General features: G+C 44.4%; 1 protein-coding gene across 10 annotated transcripts in view; it reads left to right on the top strand.

The window, feature by feature from the left end:
• PRR5 (proline rich 5) overlaps positions 1-17,406 on the top strand; it is a 174,789-nt gene that overhangs the window by 39,674 nt on the left and 117,709 nt on the right. For 3 of the 10 annotated variants that reach the window (XM_025204087.1, XM_006023573.3, XM_025204086.1), the window contains exon 2: positions 8,464-8,600. The exons of 5 other annotated variants lie outside the window; for them this stretch is intronic. The gene's annotated coding sequence lies outside the window, so the exon portion shown is untranslated. Of the gene's footprint in view, positions 1-8,463; positions 8,601-9,323; positions 9,371-17,406 lie in introns of those variants that run through there. 2 more of the 10 variants (XM_025204090.1, XM_025204093.1) reach the window with 2 other exon arrangements.

Here is a 17,406-nt window from a genome sequence, read left to right as displayed (position 1 = left end):
ATCTCCTTTCATCAGTCAAGTTTTTGGATGGCCTCTAAACACACCATGCCCTGGATTGCTGCTACGAAGTGTGCAACACCCACTCATTCCCACAGTATATATTCCATCTTGCAAAAATGAGGCAAAGATGGATGCTGAGGACATCTGACACCACTCCCAGGCTCTGTGTTTCAGGCATGCCTATTGGTACTTGCTCAGTGCTGCTCCAAGACGGCCTCACCTTTTGGGATTTGATGTGACAGAGTGTAAATAAATGGGTGGGACAAACTTCATGACAGCACTCCAGGGTATACCACAACAGTAGTGTGGTCACACCCTTCAAGTCTGTCTATGATTTGCATTTTTGTCAGGTGATTAGTATATTGGGTGCTTAAAAATAATAAGAGCAATAAAACTATGGTCTTGGCAGAACCAAATCCTTCCTCTCTCTCTTTAATCAGATGACATCTTATTACTTTACAGAAGGCACATATGGCATCCTCAGCCAGGACAGTGACATGTGAGTGATTTTTGCTGTTATGGTCAGCAGACAAAAGCCCTCCTTCAATTAGACCTGCTCCAGAAACTCACTTCTGTCAATGGAAAGACTTCCATTGATGTTGGTAGGCCCTAGAGCACATCCAGTTATGTCCATGGTTTGCAGAAGGAAAGAAATAGAGCTGCTTCAAAGAGATGTGTAGGATTGTGACCTTGTCATCAATTTTTTCATTTACACAGCATTGCAAAATTGATATCCTGCCTGAGTTTGAAACCACTTTTGGTCACTCTTCCCTGAACAATGCTATCTTTTACTCTGTGTCATCTTTTCTCTTGTTTGGCTATTCTGACCAGTGCCAGAAGTAGTGGATTGGATGAGAATGGACAATTGGGTTCTTTAAAATGCATATCAGATTATCTCCAATCCATCAACGCTTTAGTCTTTCCATAGAGTTGGTGTTAATGGTATAATAGAAAACCACTGTCAGCTGCAAATGTTTTTTCACATATGATAAGGTGTCTGTGAAGCATGTACTGACATCTGTATTGAGAGAAACTAGGTATCAGGGTTCAGAAATGTTTTAGAGGGCTGCTTTACCAGTGGTGAGCTGGACCCCCACCAGAACAAGGACTGGAGAAGGCCAATTTATAGGTAAAAAAAAACAATTCCATTTTTGTTTCCTTCCTCTCAATTATTCATTGGGAAGCAGAGACAAAATGAATTAGGAACACAAATTCATGTAACTCAGCAAGATAGATATTGCATACAAAAAACAACTCATCCGCTTGTAAAAAAATGTTTGTATATTGTTGGACTGCTGTGGGAAAATGTCTGAATAGCCAAAACACTCAAATGCAAGGGGTAACTCAGTTGACAGTCTCTGTTAGTGATACTGTTCAGTGCAATTTGAGCCAGCAGAGAAGACCCAGCAGGTGCTCCAGGAAAATTCTTCCAGAATACAGACTTTTGTTTATTCTGAGGTGCAAGCTGCCTCCTTTTCCAGAAAAGCTGTTAAAGTGCCATGACAAAAATCATGAGTTTTAGTGCCTTAGCCAGAGGCAGAGCAGAGGCCTCTGTGCCTCTTCCACTAAATAGCGCACAGAATATTCCAAAGAAACCTCTAGTTCTTAGTTATAATACCAATACCTTCACAGCTCTGTGAGTGGTTTGAAGATTACATTTTTTATTGAAGTCATTGTGGTATCTGCATTGCAAATTCCATTCATGAGATAACTGTAAAACTAGGTCCTCAAACAGCAGATGTATAACCAGAATAGTCACGTGACAGGTGGGATTTCCAGAAGTGCTCAACATTAGTGTAATACTGTTCTGTTGAAGCCAGTGACTATATTGCCATCATCCTTTTGGAAGCACAGTTATATTTTTTGAAGATAGACTCATGGCATTTCCATATTACTATTTTGGGATTGTGTTTTTATCATCTGTGTCAGCAGAGATTGTCACTTTAACAATACGTAGAAATTCCAGATCTACTAATGACAGGTGGAAACTCAGAAAATTAATTTTCTGTTGAAAGAACTGGAAATCATAGGGCTGCATTTGTGAATTATAAACTACTGTTTATAAACTAATAAACACTTTGATTGTGAAATAGTATAACTTAATTGGGTAAGGGTTAAAAGTTTACATTAGTAAATTAAAATTATGAAAAATATGTCTCAGCACTCTAAAATGCTAAATGCTAAAGGAAAGAATTCTCCCAAACTCTCTAACATCAAGTTTCCTGTTGCTGGTATCTAAATACTGTGTCCTATTCTTCACCACCTGATTGTTGAGACAGCAGTTCTCTTTGGTTGTTAATTTTTCCTTTGTTTTATACTTTTCAGCATTGCTTTTAATTATTTACTTTCTTTTGTTAAGTAGTTGTAATACAAGACTGAATTTGATATTAAACACTAGAATTTGTCTTTACAGTGTATTTGTTTCCTGTTGCAGCACTGAGTAACGATAGGTATGCCTGAGTCACAGAGGCTGGGAGTAGTGTTCTTTTAGTGCTTATACCAGAATGAAAGCTGTCATCAGAATCCCTCGTGGTCAAGGATGATTACTCCAAAGTCAAGTAACGGGTAGTAGATGGGTCCATTGATGTTTAAGAGGACTGATTCTAGAGCCATAGACTCCACAGGTGGTGGTAAAAAGGAGGGTCAGGCTACAGATTTCTCAGTCTTGTTTCCTTTCCTTCCATTTCTGTCATTTTTCTGCCTCCAGGGCAAGACGGTTTTCCTCAAAGTGAGATGTACCATCTCTCACAAGCCATCACCATGTAGCCCTGTTCTGGGTTAGTTTTTCCCAGTTTGTGATGTCAGTGCCACACTTTATGTTCTCCCTGCAGGTGTCCTTGAAGCGTTTCCTCTGGCCCCCACGTGTCCTTTGCCCTTGCCTGAGTTGGGAGTATAGCAGTTGTTTTGGGAAACGTACATCAGGCTTGTGCACACAATGCCCTACCCACTGTAGCTGATGCTGACTCCCTCCATGCTGCCTGAATAGAAATACTGCTGCCCTTCCTGGGCAGTTGGTTTTAAAGTTCAGGTGGATTGGGAGTCAAAGAAGGTTGCAACTGCACCCTGCGGATTTGTAATTCATAAGAGCAGCTACTTCAGTGTTGCTTTAAATCAGTGCAGCCCCAAATTACCAGGAGCAGTAGAAGCGCTTATGCAGTATTACTCTTGCAAGCTTGCATGCAGCAGACTGACCACTGCAGACTGAAAGATTTATTGCAGTTTAATTATAAATCCCACCTGCATTTGGGTGTCTCAAGTCTTGTTTACACCCATATATACGACAGTTGCTGAAATGGAAGAGTCTGTATACTGGTCACTCCTTGTTGAATTGAAAGGCACATAACAGTAACACCAGGTGGCAGAATCAGAACCTGCATGACTGATTGCTCTGACTAGAGCTAAGCAGTAAGTGTAGTGTGGGCAGCTCTGTCAGTTCAACCGAAACATGTGACATGCAACATTTCTCCCTTATTCCAGGCCTGGATGGAGACTAAGTCACCAAAGGCTAAGGTTCATGCTGTAAAAGTAAAATTGAGGCTCAGCTATTTGTGAATAAATAATAATTAAATATCTATGTTAATATTCAAACCCAAATGTATTAGATTGTTTCATATATTACATAGATGTAGTTAACACAGGTACTATATGTATGCATTATGTATATGCATATTGTATAACACATTGTATCATATATTATGTGATAAAATGCAGACTTGCAGATCAGATTCTGTAAGGTTTAGTGTTTCACCTGCACTCAGTCCACCAGTCTCTACTAGGACGTCTAACATTCTGAGTGTGAGCATCATTTAAAAGAATACAGTTAACTAAGTTCCTTTATTCATTCCCTTCTCTGTCCCAAGTGCTGCATTTCCTTTTAGAATTATCTTGGCTTGATGGCAGTTTTAGGGTCCAATATTTCTTAAGCCACCTGGGAAGGAAGTGGCCGCCATTGAGGAGCAAGAAACCCATCCTCTAATGCATAATACTGCTTTCTTTCCTTCACTGCTCATGAGGTACTCAGTCTTAATACCATAGCATTGTTCTGCCTAATAAAGGTATTTTACAGTTGTTAACAGTTTGCAAAATACATTACTACTCTTTTTTTCTTCCTCTGTGGTTTGCACCATTGGATTCCTGGTACTGAGGAAGTTTGGATTTGAGGTGGAGGCATTAGAAAAATATTTCTAAAATAGGTGGAGGCATTAGAAAAAATATTTCTAAAATAGTTTCTATATAGAAATACACCGTATAAAGAAAATCCATCATAAACTGATTAAAGGTTCTGTGAGTTTTCATTTGGCACACACTGCAACAATATGTTCTTTGCACTGCATCTGGGAAGTAGTGTGCGTCATTCAAGTTCATACCCCTGAGACATTTGTACCACAGCATGTTCATTCACTTGTCCCGTTTTCCTCCTTGCAAACACACATGCTTGAAAATATACAAGGCATAAGATGAAGGGAGTTGCAGCAGCATGTATTTACCTTACAAGATTGTGACTTGTGTGTATGGCAGGAATTGCGAAGTTGTTGACAATTGACATTTGTTCAATTTAAATTAGAAATTTATGAAAGTACACTTCTCTTCTAAGATACTGCAGAAATAGCACTGGGTTTTTCATGTAGTGGGGGTTTGCCATGGATTTGTCTTGGGTCTGGTATTGTTTAATATCTTTGTTAATGCTTTGGATGGCAGTATTGAGTGCACACTTAATAAATTTGTGGACAACACCAAATTGGGGGGGAGTTACAGATATTCTGGAGAACAGGGCTAGGATCCAGAATGATCTAAATAGATTGAATGCTCTATCAATCACAAGAGTTTCAACAAGGACTAATACAAAGTCCTACACTTGGAACGGAATAATTTCTTGCACAAATACAGACTAGGGAATGACTGGCTAGGCTGCAGTACTGCAGAGAAAGATCTGGGGGTTACAGTAGACCAAAAGCTGAATATGATCCAACAGTGTGCTCTTGTTGCCAAAAAAGCCAATAGTATACTGGGTTGTATTAGCAGAATTGTCCCTTGGAAATCAAGGGAAGTGCTTCTTCTGTTTTAATGAGCACTGATGAGGCCTTCCCTGGACTACTGTGTCCAGTTTTGGGCCCCACACTTGACGAAGGATGTGGACAGCTTGGAAAGAGTCCTGCACAGAACAACAACAATTATTATGGTCCTGGGAAACAAGATTTTCGAGGAAAGGCTGAAAGAACTAGGATTATTTAATGTGAAGAAGAGAAGATGGAGAGGAGGTTTGATAAGACTTCAAATACCTGAAGGGTGATTATAGAGGAGATAAAGCTGGGTTTTTTTCTTTGCGGGTGTAAGGGACAAGAGTAGGCGCGATATCCTCAAACTACAGAGGGGAAATTTAGGCTGGAGATAAAGAGGAACTTTCTGACTATGAGGGTGATCAAGCATTGGAATAGGCTACCTAGAAAAGTGGTGGAATCTTTATCCTTGTAAGTTTTCAGGCTGCATTGGTAGGAGTGTTGCCAGCAGGTCAAGGGAAATGATTATTCCCCTCTATTCAGCACTGGTGATGCCACATCTGGAGTACTGTGTTCAGTGTTGGACCCCACCCCCACTACAGAAAGGATGTGGACAAATTGGAGGCAGTCCAGTGTAGGGCAATAAAAATGGTGAGGGGGCTGGGGCACATGACTTTTATGAAGAAAGACTGAGGGTACTGGGCTTATTTAGTCAAGAAACGAGAAGACTGAGGGAGGATTTAATAGCAGCCTTCAACTACCTGAAGCGGGGGTTGAAAAAGGATGGAGGGCAGGCAGTTATTTCAGGTAGAGGGTCACTTACCGACTTTTGGCAAGTCAGGGGCAGATAAATATTAATTTTCTAAATTTTTTTAGGGGCCCTGCACGCTGGATAGAATGGCCTGGAGGGCCACATTTTACCCACCCCTGAGCTAGACTGTTACCAGTGGTGGCAGATGACAGAACAAGGAGCAATGGTATCAAGTAGCAGCAAGGGAAGTTTAGGTTAGATATTAGGAAGAATTTTCTCACTAGGAGGGTAGTGAAACACTGGAACAGGTTACCCAGAGAAGTGGAAGCTCCATCCTTGGAGGTTTTCAAAACCCGGCTAGACAAAGCTTTAGCTGGGATGATCTAGATGAGGATGGTCCTGCTTTGAGCAGGGGTTGGACTAAATGACCTCCTGAGGTCCCTTCCAACCCTAACTTTCTATGATTCTAGACACAGCTAAATGCATTTAATGGCATTCTTCGTGGTATAACATCCTTCACTTAGCAATGCTTTGTATTATACTGGTAGACAAAACAGTTTCACTGATTATAGCTTCATCCTCAGTAGATCAGCTTTGTTAGTTTGCTATCTCTGTGTTTTTGTACTGATGAAGTATTCATAATTTGCCTGAATCCTAAATTGTCTGATTTGACTCATACCTGAGGGCTTTACTCTGTAGTACAAAAATACCACAGAGATTGCATTTTGTCCAGAAATCAGCGTACAACAATGACGTGAAAGGACCCATGCAAAATAAAATGATGTTACCTGCAAAAACACAAAGCAGATGTAAAATGGTACTAAAAAAGGATGACTGTATTTTACATAGTGTTAAGTGAGTCCACAGGTGGATCTGAATCTCAATTCTTATGAGATATCCATGTGTAAATGACTACAGTGAATCAAGACAATGGAGAGGCTGGCTTAGAAACTAAAAAAGAAAGGGGTGCAATACAGTCACCAGTAGGTGCGTCTACATGAGACACTACTGCACAGTGGTTACTGTACATTTATTTAGTACTTGTATAATCAAGTACCGGAGCTGGGTGGAGGTGGGTGCGAGGCTTGGGGCAGATCGGCTCTTATGGGGATCCTCCCCTGCCCCCAGACCGGGGAACTGTTTCCTGCACAAGCTGATCTGCCCTGACCCCATGTCGGAGCTGGCTTGAGCAGGGTGCGGGGCCCAGGGTAGATCAGCTTATGCGGGAACCCTCCCCCACCCTGGGATTGGGGTGGTGGGTACCTGCACAAGCTTATCTGCCCCAGCCCCGCTAGCTCCAGGTAGCGGCACCCAGCTCCTGTCAGCTAGTGGGCATTTCAGGGGCCCTCCAGCACCCCCAGGGGGCCTGTGGGGGCTGTGCCGGAGTCCTCCCGAGGGTGAGTGCCCCAAATCTGCCTGCCAGGTGACAGGAGCTGGGTGCTGCCGCCTGGGGCCAGTGGCGGTACCGATCTTCCTAGCACTGGGTGCAGGCTATGCCCAGCACTGGCCTGTCATCTGGCAGGCAGATCAGGGGCCCACACCCCCAGGAGGACTCTGGCACAGCCCTCCTGGGGGTGTGGGCAAGCCCCTGATCTGCCTGCTGGATGAGACCGGCGGTAGCACCGATCTTCCCAGCACTGGTCCCAGGCAGCAGCACCCAGCTTCTCTCATCTGGCAGGCAGATTGGGGGCCCAGACCCCCAGGAGGACTCCACCACAGACCCTGCAGCCCTCCCGGGGGGTGCAGGCGAGCCCCTGATCTGCCTGCCTGCTGCATTTTGTTTCCCCATAATAACCTATGGGCAAAACATCAAAACCGTGTCGAAACAGCAAAAGAGCTTTGATGAAATGAAACGGAACAATGCTTTCACAACTAAATGAAACTTGAAAGAAAACACTGTTCCGTCAAAACGGAAGTCAAATTGGAACGGTGCTCTTTTGCACAGCCATACTGCTCACTAGCCTAATCATACTGCACAGTAGCATATTAGTACTGTTTGTGCTGTGACGTGCTACTGTGCAGTATTATTTGGCTACTGCCTAGCTAGCATCTTGTGTACATGCACCTAGTGACGAGAGAAACAGAGAATCAAAAATGGAAAAGAAAACATTTTGTGCTTGCGTTGCATAATAACAAATGACATGCTTCTCCAAGAGATCCAGGCTGAGTTTGTGAATTGTGTTAATACTGACCTCAAAGGGACACTGCAAAGTGTGCCTGAGGAAGAGCTCAGAATCCTGGGTCTGACATTGCTGCTGCTAGAATTTCAAGCACCTTTTTTATCATATGTCTGGATGCCTTTTCACATAGACTCTTCTCAGAGGTCTCTCTGAGCTAGGACCTGTAATCCTGTGTGATCCAGTCTATTATAAAACTTGCTTCTGCCATCCTTTATTCTTAGAATATTCTTATTTTTACTTGTCTGTGTGCATGTGTGAGTGTGTTCATGGAAATTGGTCTCCTCCTTACCAGTAGTTGTAGCTATTTGCATTGGTGTAAATGAGCCAATCCCCAGAAAGGAAAACAAAACGGAAAAGGAAAAAGCTCAAGGAGAAATGCCTGTCAATATCAGTGAAGAGGTGTTAGAGTATTGAATAACAAACTTAACTTCCTTCACTCTTCTGCACATTGGATATGAGCCTTTTTGTGCACTGTTAACATAGAATTCATGTGTGCAATCCAGCTTCTTAAGATTTTTTATTTCATCTTTTGCAGAGCTGCCTTTTTTGCAAGTGATTAATCTTGTCCATCAGATTGCATCCCTTGTCAGAATTTTCCTGTGATCTTCAGGAGCCTGTTCTGGAGTGTCCTAGCATCTCCTATTTAGTCCTGTTTTCTGCACTCATTAGCAGGTAAGCCACTGGTCTTGTAGCATCACTTATTCTTAAAATGTTTCTGCTTTTCAAACATCCTGCAGAGGGCTTGATGTACATGAAGTACAGGGCTCTCAGGTTAATATCTGTATTGCACAATAACAGGCACCAGCTTCCCTTTGTATTTTCTGCTACTGAAGAACTAGTGTGTGACAGTACAATCTCTCTCTGTGGTTTTAGAAGTCAGTTCATGTCAACCTGTCTCATGATAGCTTTATACCGGTTTAAAAATTTGTATTAGTAACCTTCAAATTATGAATTTATAGCTGGATCTGAGGCTAACCTAATGAACAAGCAGATACATTCCATCCCAAGAAATTACTTTTGGGGGAAGGAAGTTCCAATTTTACTTAAATTCATGAGCTGAAAATCCCTAAAACCAAAGCACTGGAAAGGGTAGCACAAAGACTCAATTATTACCTCAGCCCCAGAGGTCAAAAGGCCAGGCTTGAGCTGAATTAAAGATTTCAGCCACTGTTCACTAATACAAGGTTCATGAATGTGCATTGCTAACATTGAGCCTGAAAGATTAGCATTTGGGTTTTTCAGGAAGTAGAATATTTTATAGAATTCTTGAAATAACTTTCAGGAAACATCATTTATAGGTAGACTCTGTGTGTGTCTGAGTGAGTGTGAGACAAAATCAGAAAAATAAACAAGGGTTCTTGACCTTTTTTTTTTTTTTTTTTTTTTTTATTGTAGCATTTCTTTAACAGGAACACCGCTTGCAGTAGTTCTTGTCTTTCCAGGTAATTGGATATTTCTCAAACAAAAACTTGTGATTAACCCCTTTAAAATGGCTTTTTTTTCCAAACCTCCTAATTAAGAGATTTTTCTCATCCCTAAGCAAGCTAGTCTGACTGATTTATCTATATGCTATTAGTAATTGACAGGATTAAATTTTTGCAGTGCTTTCATTTTCTTTTTAAAAACAATGCTGTTCTCTGAAAGTTCCTCCTGTAAAATATATTCTGGCCTTTCTTTTTATGTAAACACAACCCCATGTATAATGCTTTAGTCCGAAATATACCAGACAAAGAATACGAGGGAATTGTCAGTTGTAGCCCCTCTTCTGTGCACTTTTATTCTAGTGGTGGTGATTGTATTTCTATATATAACTCTTACCTTGTCTCAGTGGGGGCTGTTCTTGCCTGTAAGGACTGTTCAACATAAGGGTGGCAGATTGGGCCTATAATTTTTATATACAGTTAAAGTAATTTAGGAACTGATTGCGGCTACCTTGTGGAAGAGAAAGAGCCTTCCTGAGCCCTTTGGGCAGTCCACCAAGAACCAACTACATCACAGGTTGTGTACTTGAGAGAAAATGACTTCGGGTCTGGATTGCATCCAATCTGTGCACCGCAGGTAATGAATTTGCAAGTGCTCACAGGACCTTTCTCACATGTGTAGCCTCTGCTATAATTATAATCCTTATTGTGCCCCAGATTGAAAGGCTGCTCCTCTTTATTGCTAACAGAAAATTTAGCTACTCTGGGAAAAGGCAGGCTCCAATTGTCAATGCCCTCCCATATTAGCTTGCAGAGGTGGAGGGGATTACTCTTTGGAACCCTGTAAGGGTTGTTATTGGTTGAGTCAAGTATCCTTGTAGGTGTGCTTCGTGCCCAATGTAAGGATGTGGCTCAAGTCCAGAATTCATCTTCTAGGGCCTGTAAACTTAATTGCTGGCTTTTCAGAGTACTTGTAATACTCTCTATTTATATTGCTCCTTTCATTTGAGGCAGCATTAGTAGGAGTGTTGCCATCAGATTGAGGGAAGTGATTATTCCCCTCTAGGCGGCAGTGGTGAGGCCACATCTGGAGAATTGTGTCCAGTTTTGGGCCCCCCACTGCAGAAAGGAGATGGAAAAATTGGAAAGAGTCTAGCAGAGGGCAACAAAAATAGTTAGGAGCTCGGCCCCACCCCCTTACCACCATTTTGGGACTGGAAGTCCCACCTCTAATCCCTGACCTTTGCCACTAGAAGTCCCTCCTTTTGCCCCAGAAGTACTCCTTTTGGGAAGAGTGGGGGTACTTGCAGTCTTGGAACTGGAAGTCCTGCACTGTCACATGGTCCATGACATAAGGCCCACCCATCTGACATCAAACCCTGCTGCTCTCACTGCCATGTTGGTCCCAGAATCCTGGTCAAATTAATTCAAACTCTGCCCCCATTACATGGTCCCTGACTTAAAGTCCACCCCTTGACTGGGAAACACAGCCTCTGCAGAGAGCATACCCTCACAGTGCATAGCCTATCCTGGGGACCCCAGAAGTTCTGTCTCCTAGGCCATGAGACACAGGTACGACCTATCAGGTAGTGAGGGGTTGTGACCTCTCTACCAACCTGCTCCATTGCCCTCAACCAATTGGTGTAGGTTTCAGGGGCATTAGACCTACCTGAGAATGCTGCCAAAGTAATTGAGCTGATAGCCATGCACATAAAATGTTTCAGAAGAAATCATTTTAACAGCATACAGATAAAACACAACTCATATACTAAAAATAAAACATCTGCTATAAAAGATTTTAATTTTATTTTAAAAAAATATTGTTTTGATTTATGCTTTTTTGAGTACTGTAGATATAGAGGTGATTGCATAATAGCTATAAATAATATCTTACTCTTGTATGCTGCCCAAAGTATAGCTAAAGAGTACTAGACCTCTCAAACGTCTTTCGTTTGGTCACCCTGTTCCAGTGGCGACGCATAAGGGGTGCATGGGGGTGCACGTGCACCCCCTGGGAGTGCCGGTGCACCCCTTGACCCGCTGCACTCACCGCTTAGATGATAGGCTGGGGGAGCAGGTGGGAGTGCTGGTGTTCCCCCTGCAAGTGCCGGCCGATCGCTGCAGCTCCCGGAAGTGACTGCAGCAATCATCCACAGCGATTGACCATTGTGGGATCAGCCACGGGGATCCCCCCAGGCAGCGAGGTCGGCAGGACTGGTCACAGGAGGGGCATGTGGCCCCCCCCCCCACTAAGACAGCACCAGTCAGCCATGCCCTGTTCCTTTCCTGATTCATCCCTGCCAGTGGTCTCATCTCTCACAGCTTGATGGAACAAGCTGACTAGGGATCGTCTCATCAGAGGAACAGGCTCTTGATTATTTAGTCCTTGTCTAGATGGGCTCCCTGTCCACTTTTGCTCTAGTTGCACTTATTAGCTCTGAACCCACTATTCAGGACTACAAGCTTCAGGTGCAGGTAGCATGGTTCTGGCTTGTAACTGCCAAGCTGGGTCATGCTGACACCTTCCTATCTTAGCTGACCCCTCTGCTGAGCTCAAAGTCAATCCCTCAGTCTTGTCCCAGTCTCAGCTGGCTACTCTCGGCCAGACTTGGAGAGTACCTCTCTCAATTTCTGTCCTTGCTTGCCCTCTCTTTCTCCCTAGTCTCTCCCTCTCCTCTGTCGTCACCTGGCTTACCATGTCATGGCTCACTCACTGTCCTGGGCATCAAGGGATTGCTCCTTGCCTAACTTGGCAGCAGGAGGCTGCCCAGGTGCCTCTCCTTTCCCTGACCTAGGGCCACCAGTGCAGCCAGGGCCAAAACATGTGGGGCTTTGAGCACATCTCAAGGTGCCTTTGCCCTTGCTCCTGGTCCTGCCTCTGCCCTTACTGGTCACACAGATGTTCTTGCTGTAGCCAGTGCCCAGGTGCTTGGGGAAGTTGACCAGGTAGCAGGTGGTTGTGCTGGTAGTAGCGGGTACCCTGGAAATCACGGGTAAGGTGGGCAGCACACTACCAGCAACTGGCCCTCCACATGAGCCAGCAAGTAGAAGCAGCACACAAAGGGCAGGCACACATGGGCCAGTGGCTGAACCGGTGCAATTCCTGTAGGGTGCACAGCACAGTTGTTGGCTGCATCCATACGAAGACCTAGGGCTCAGATTGCCCATGGCTCCCAGCCTGAGTCCTGGGTGAACAGCTGGGTCATCACACCAGCAGCATGTGGCATTGCACATTGGAGCCCAGCCCAGCCCAGATGTCCCACAGCTCCCGGCCCAAGTCCCAGGTGTGCATCTAGGTTGTAGCGCCAGCTACACATGGTGGCATAAACCCCAGCCTATGGCTCCCAGCTCCCTTCACCCAAATGCGATTCCCTAGCCCATGCTGGGTTGGACCCATAACTGCTATTCAACTCTCACCAGGGGCGGGGCTTTCTCCTCTACAAACAGTCACAGTGTTGCTGGGTAGAAGCCTCACCGGGGAGAAGCTTTCTGTTTCCACCACCCCCTGCCTTGGGGTTGGTGGGGCAAGGAGGGTCAGGCTGGGCTGGGGAGGGGCATTGACTGTCTAGCAAACAGAGCTGGGGCTGCTGCCACTGCAGCTGGTGCCTACTTCATGGAGCACAGAGAGGTGCTGGCTTTCAGAGGGGCAGCCGCAGGCTGGAGATAATTCTGCTTTAGGGGGGCAGCTGTGGGCTGATAGAATCGCTTGGTGGGCTGGATCCAACCCACAGGCCATATTTTGCCCACCTCTGAGCCAGACTGTTTTCAGTGGTGGAAGATGACAGAACAAGGAACAATGGGTTCAAGTTGTAGCAAGATTAGATATTAGGAAAAACTTTCTCACGAGAAGGGTAATAAAGCACTGGAACAAGTTACCCAGAGAGGTTGTGAAATCTCCATCCTTGGAGGTTTTTAAGACCTAGCTTGACAAAGCCTTGGCTGAGATGATCTAGTTGGGAGTGGTCCTGCTTTGAGCAGGGGGTTGAATGGCCTTCTCAGGTCCCTTCTAACCCTAATTTTCTATGATTCTTTGATTTCAACAGTTGATGACTGATTGGGTACCCACATGAAATGAATTGGCATTGTCCAGAGCAAACAGACCCTAGCAGATAAGTGTCCATATCACAACTGGTGCCTAGACTTAGGTCAAAGATGGAATAAGCCTGGACAGTAACTACCCTGTCACCCGTGGAGATAGTTCTGCCTGAAGAGGGCTGCAGGAGAACACTGATAAGGGTTAGCAGGGCTGTCCAAGCCTATCCTGTTTTGTAGACTGTCCTAAAAATGGAAGTTCTCAAATTGTCAGTCTTGTTCTCTATAATATTTTAAAATACTATCTAAATTTGTTTAAGATAAAGTTATAGCAACAGTGATGTACATTGCTGCTAAGAGAACCCATTTAGTAGCTGAAGAACTAAATAGTGAACATATTGGGACAAGTAGTCCACTGTTGTATTGTTTTCCCTTTTAAACTTTTGGTTCTTAAAATTGTTCTTTTATGATTAATGGAAGTAATGTCTGTACTGCAGCAGTTTGTATGGTCCATAAAAACACTACCATAACGGACAGGTAAGGGGAGCTGTTTCAGAATGGAATATTATTTGATGCTGTGCTTTAAGTAAAGTATGAGCCCCCTGTCAATGTGTGTATATTGAGTAGCAGTACTAGTACTTTATGAAAAGACTGGCTTCCTCCTGCAAACCTAGCAGTTTGTGGTTAGTTATGCTTTCTCCCTCACAAAGACTGTAATTTCTCACTTGTTGGCAATAGAATAAGCACAGATCTTGAGTGATACTTGTGGTTTTAAGTGCAGTATTATAGTATGATCTTATTTTCCACTCCCACATACTTACATGGTTTTATGCATAGCTGTTGTTTATTTATTTCACAGTATGGTGGGATTCAAAGGTCTCAATCAGGATCTGAGGCTTCATTGTGCTAGGCACTGCATAGAGTAGCCTAGCTAATGTAGCTCTGTTCCTAGTAGATTACATTTTAAAGTCAGACCCTTATAAATACTTATGTATGTACTTAACTGTTAGTGTAAGGAATCCCCATTTTGTTCAATGGGACTGTCTCACGCTTCAAGGCAAACATGCACAAGTTTGCCTGATCGGAGCTTAATTAATAAAAGAAATGGAAGTTGTGCTATGCTCACAGTCAGAGAAGCAGACAGGGAGGAAGGTGAGTGTAGCAGGAATACTAAAATTTTATTATTATAATTATACATGCTAATAATATACACAGTTGGATGGCACTGCATCATATAGTCTTTCCTTAATGCATATTGTAGAAACGCCCTATCAAGCTGCAACCTCTTATATGCTCCCTTAGCAATGTCCTCTGACCTGAAATGGTTTTAAAGTGAACCCTGAGCTCCCTGTCCCCCCTTCTTCTATGTATTTGTTCTCATCGCTCTTCTATGCAGGTTATTCCTTATTAGCTGTCCCCCTGAAAAATTTCATTGAGGGCTCCTACCATATAGGGAAAGTCTGTACTACTGGTACAGTGCTCCTGAGAGCATTGCCAAGAACCTTGCTCCTCAGGCATGAAATCAAGAAATAAAGCCCTGAAGTGGCCCTCAGGGTGAGCACAGGCTGTGAGCAGAAGCAGGGTGGCTCTCAGCATAGTTTTTTGGCCTTATTTTTGGGATTGATTCACGTGGACTGTGGGTTAATGGATGGTAACTTCCATCAGCAGCCCTGAGGAAGTGGTTTAGACCTACTCACACACCTGTTAGTTGGGAGCTAACAGGTATGTTTCTAACAGTGTTCTGGGTCGTCTTTGAGGGCCAGGGTGGTTCAGCTAGCACCCTTTACTGAATGCTTTGCGCTGATTCCTTTTGGAATATCCACCAATATATTCCTCTCAATGAAACACTTGTTCAAATTTAGAACAAAAATATTCCTCAACATTAGCATCAGAAAATAACATAGCACATTTACTGGCTGCATGGCACATTAGAGAAAACTGTTGATATCATGGAGTCTGTGTAGATGAAACGGGGGCCCTAAATTGAAGTGGTGGGTTTTTAAAAACACCACTTCAATTTAGGACCAAGTAAACCCCCATGTCATGCACACACCCATGCACTTACCTGTCTCTCCAGTGACAGGGAGGGCGAGCTGCTGGTGGGCAGAGCAGTCCCTGGGCTGCAGGGGGGCTGATGCTTTCCTCCACAGCAATGCCCCCCCCACCTGGCAGCACCTGCCCGCAGGCACTTGGCTTGCGTGGTTCTGGGGGGCACTGCAGTTGCAACGGGAAGCACTGGGCCCTCACGCTGCTCAGGCAGGCAGACAGGCTCTGGCGGGTTGGGGGTGGGGGGAGAAAAAGAATCAGGCTCACCCTTTTTGTTGTTTTTTGTTTTATTTCTTTGGTGGAGACTGCCTTTCTGGGCTACTGCCAGGCTGCCTGCACGGGCTTCCTGCAGACCCCCTGAGCTGCACAGTCGGTGCTTCGCTTCGCAGCTGTAGCACCCCAAGTCATTTAAGGTGCATTGTGCTGCCGAATATGCTACAGCAGCTGGAATTACTGCACAATACACCACCAACGCGTGCAAACACCAACACCATTAAAGTGGTGCAAAAGCATTTAACCCCCTTTAAAGTGTCATGCACTCATGCCCCACATTTCATTTACATGCGACCACGGTCGACTGAGCAGTAAACCAGGCACAAAACATGCCATAGGCCTTTACAAGTCATCTTTTGGGTGCTGTGGGCTGGGTCAGCCTGAAAAAGAAAAACAGGACTCAAACTGGAACTTAACAGAAGAGTTTCTTAAGTGTGACTTCCTACTCAGACAGCTCATACCACTGAAGCAAAGATCAAATGATCCCAGCAAGGTGTCTGTCCAGCTTCCTCTTGAAGGCTTCCAAGGCTGGGGACTGCACCACCTCCTTGGGAAGCTGATTCCAGATTCTGGTCAACCTGGGCATTTTACACCTACCTTTTCATCCCACAATGTGCCGGAGATCCGATGGGTTGGAGCAGACTCAGTTAATCAAGTCTACTCCATCTGCAAACTGACGCGCACTGCGCTGCATTGTGTGCAGTTGTATACACAGTGAAATGCATGTCAATGTGCAGAAAATGGCGGCAGTGTGCTTTTGAACTAAAATACCTCTGATATGTTTGTGAGCGGGTGTCCTAAATCAATCAGACAGACAGTGCACTTTGGCAGAGCCTTTTCCCACTTGCGTTTTTCTCTCCTGCTATGACTTTGATGGGAGTTAAAGTTAGTACTCTCAGGAGGGTGACTTCTGAGTTTTTAACTAACACCCAGAGTGACGCTCGCTCTTTACTTGATGCTACTGCAGCTGGGGGAGCCGACAAACTACCTCCCCAGGGTAACACCCTTGGGCATTGAAACAAGCTTCTGGGAAGACTGAGGTTCTTACCCAGCGCTCGGTGTCCCCTCCCCCTGCTCCCCCTCAGAAAGTAGAGATTAAAAAACTGCAAATCAAATTGTTAATCGGCCAGCTGCAGGCTTTTAATTCGCTCTTTCTCTCCTCCTGGGGTGCCCTAGGGAACACTTTTTCTCCCAGCTCCTGATATTCACCCCTTACATATTTATAGATGGTCACCAAATCCCCTACAGTCTTCTCTTCCCCAGGCTGAACAGTCCCAGATCCCTTAGTCTTTCCTCATAAGTTTTGTCCTCCAGGCCCTTCTCTGGACCCTTTCAAGATTCTCTACATCTTTTTTAAGGAGCAGCACCCAGAACTGGACACAGTACTCCAGCTGGGGTCTCACCAGTGCCAAGTAGAGAGGAAGTATCACTTCCTTAGACCTGCTCGTTATGCATTGGATAATGCACCCCAGTATACCGTTAGCTCTGTTGACTACGGCGTTTGCTCATGTTCATCCTTTGATCAACCATAACCCCAAGGTCCCTTTCAGCCATCATGCTGGTCAGGACATCTCCTCCTAACCTATAGTCACATTGCTGGTTATTTCTCCCCAGATGAAGCACTCTGCACTTCTCTTTTTTTAAACTGAATCTGGTTTGGCTCTGCCCACCTTTCCAGCTTGTCCTGATCTGCTTGGATCAGCATC

Source organism: Alligator sinensis, unplaced genomic scaffold, assembly GCF_000455745.1.
Source record: "Alligator sinensis unplaced genomic scaffold, ASM45574v1 scaffold975_1, whole genome shotgun sequence".
Classification (NCBI taxonomy): domain Eukaryota; kingdom Metazoa; phylum Chordata; order Crocodylia; family Alligatoridae; genus Alligator; species Alligator sinensis.
The sequence above is the reverse complement of the archived record's forward strand: the minus strand, read 5'-3'. Positions and strand labels throughout refer to the sequence as shown.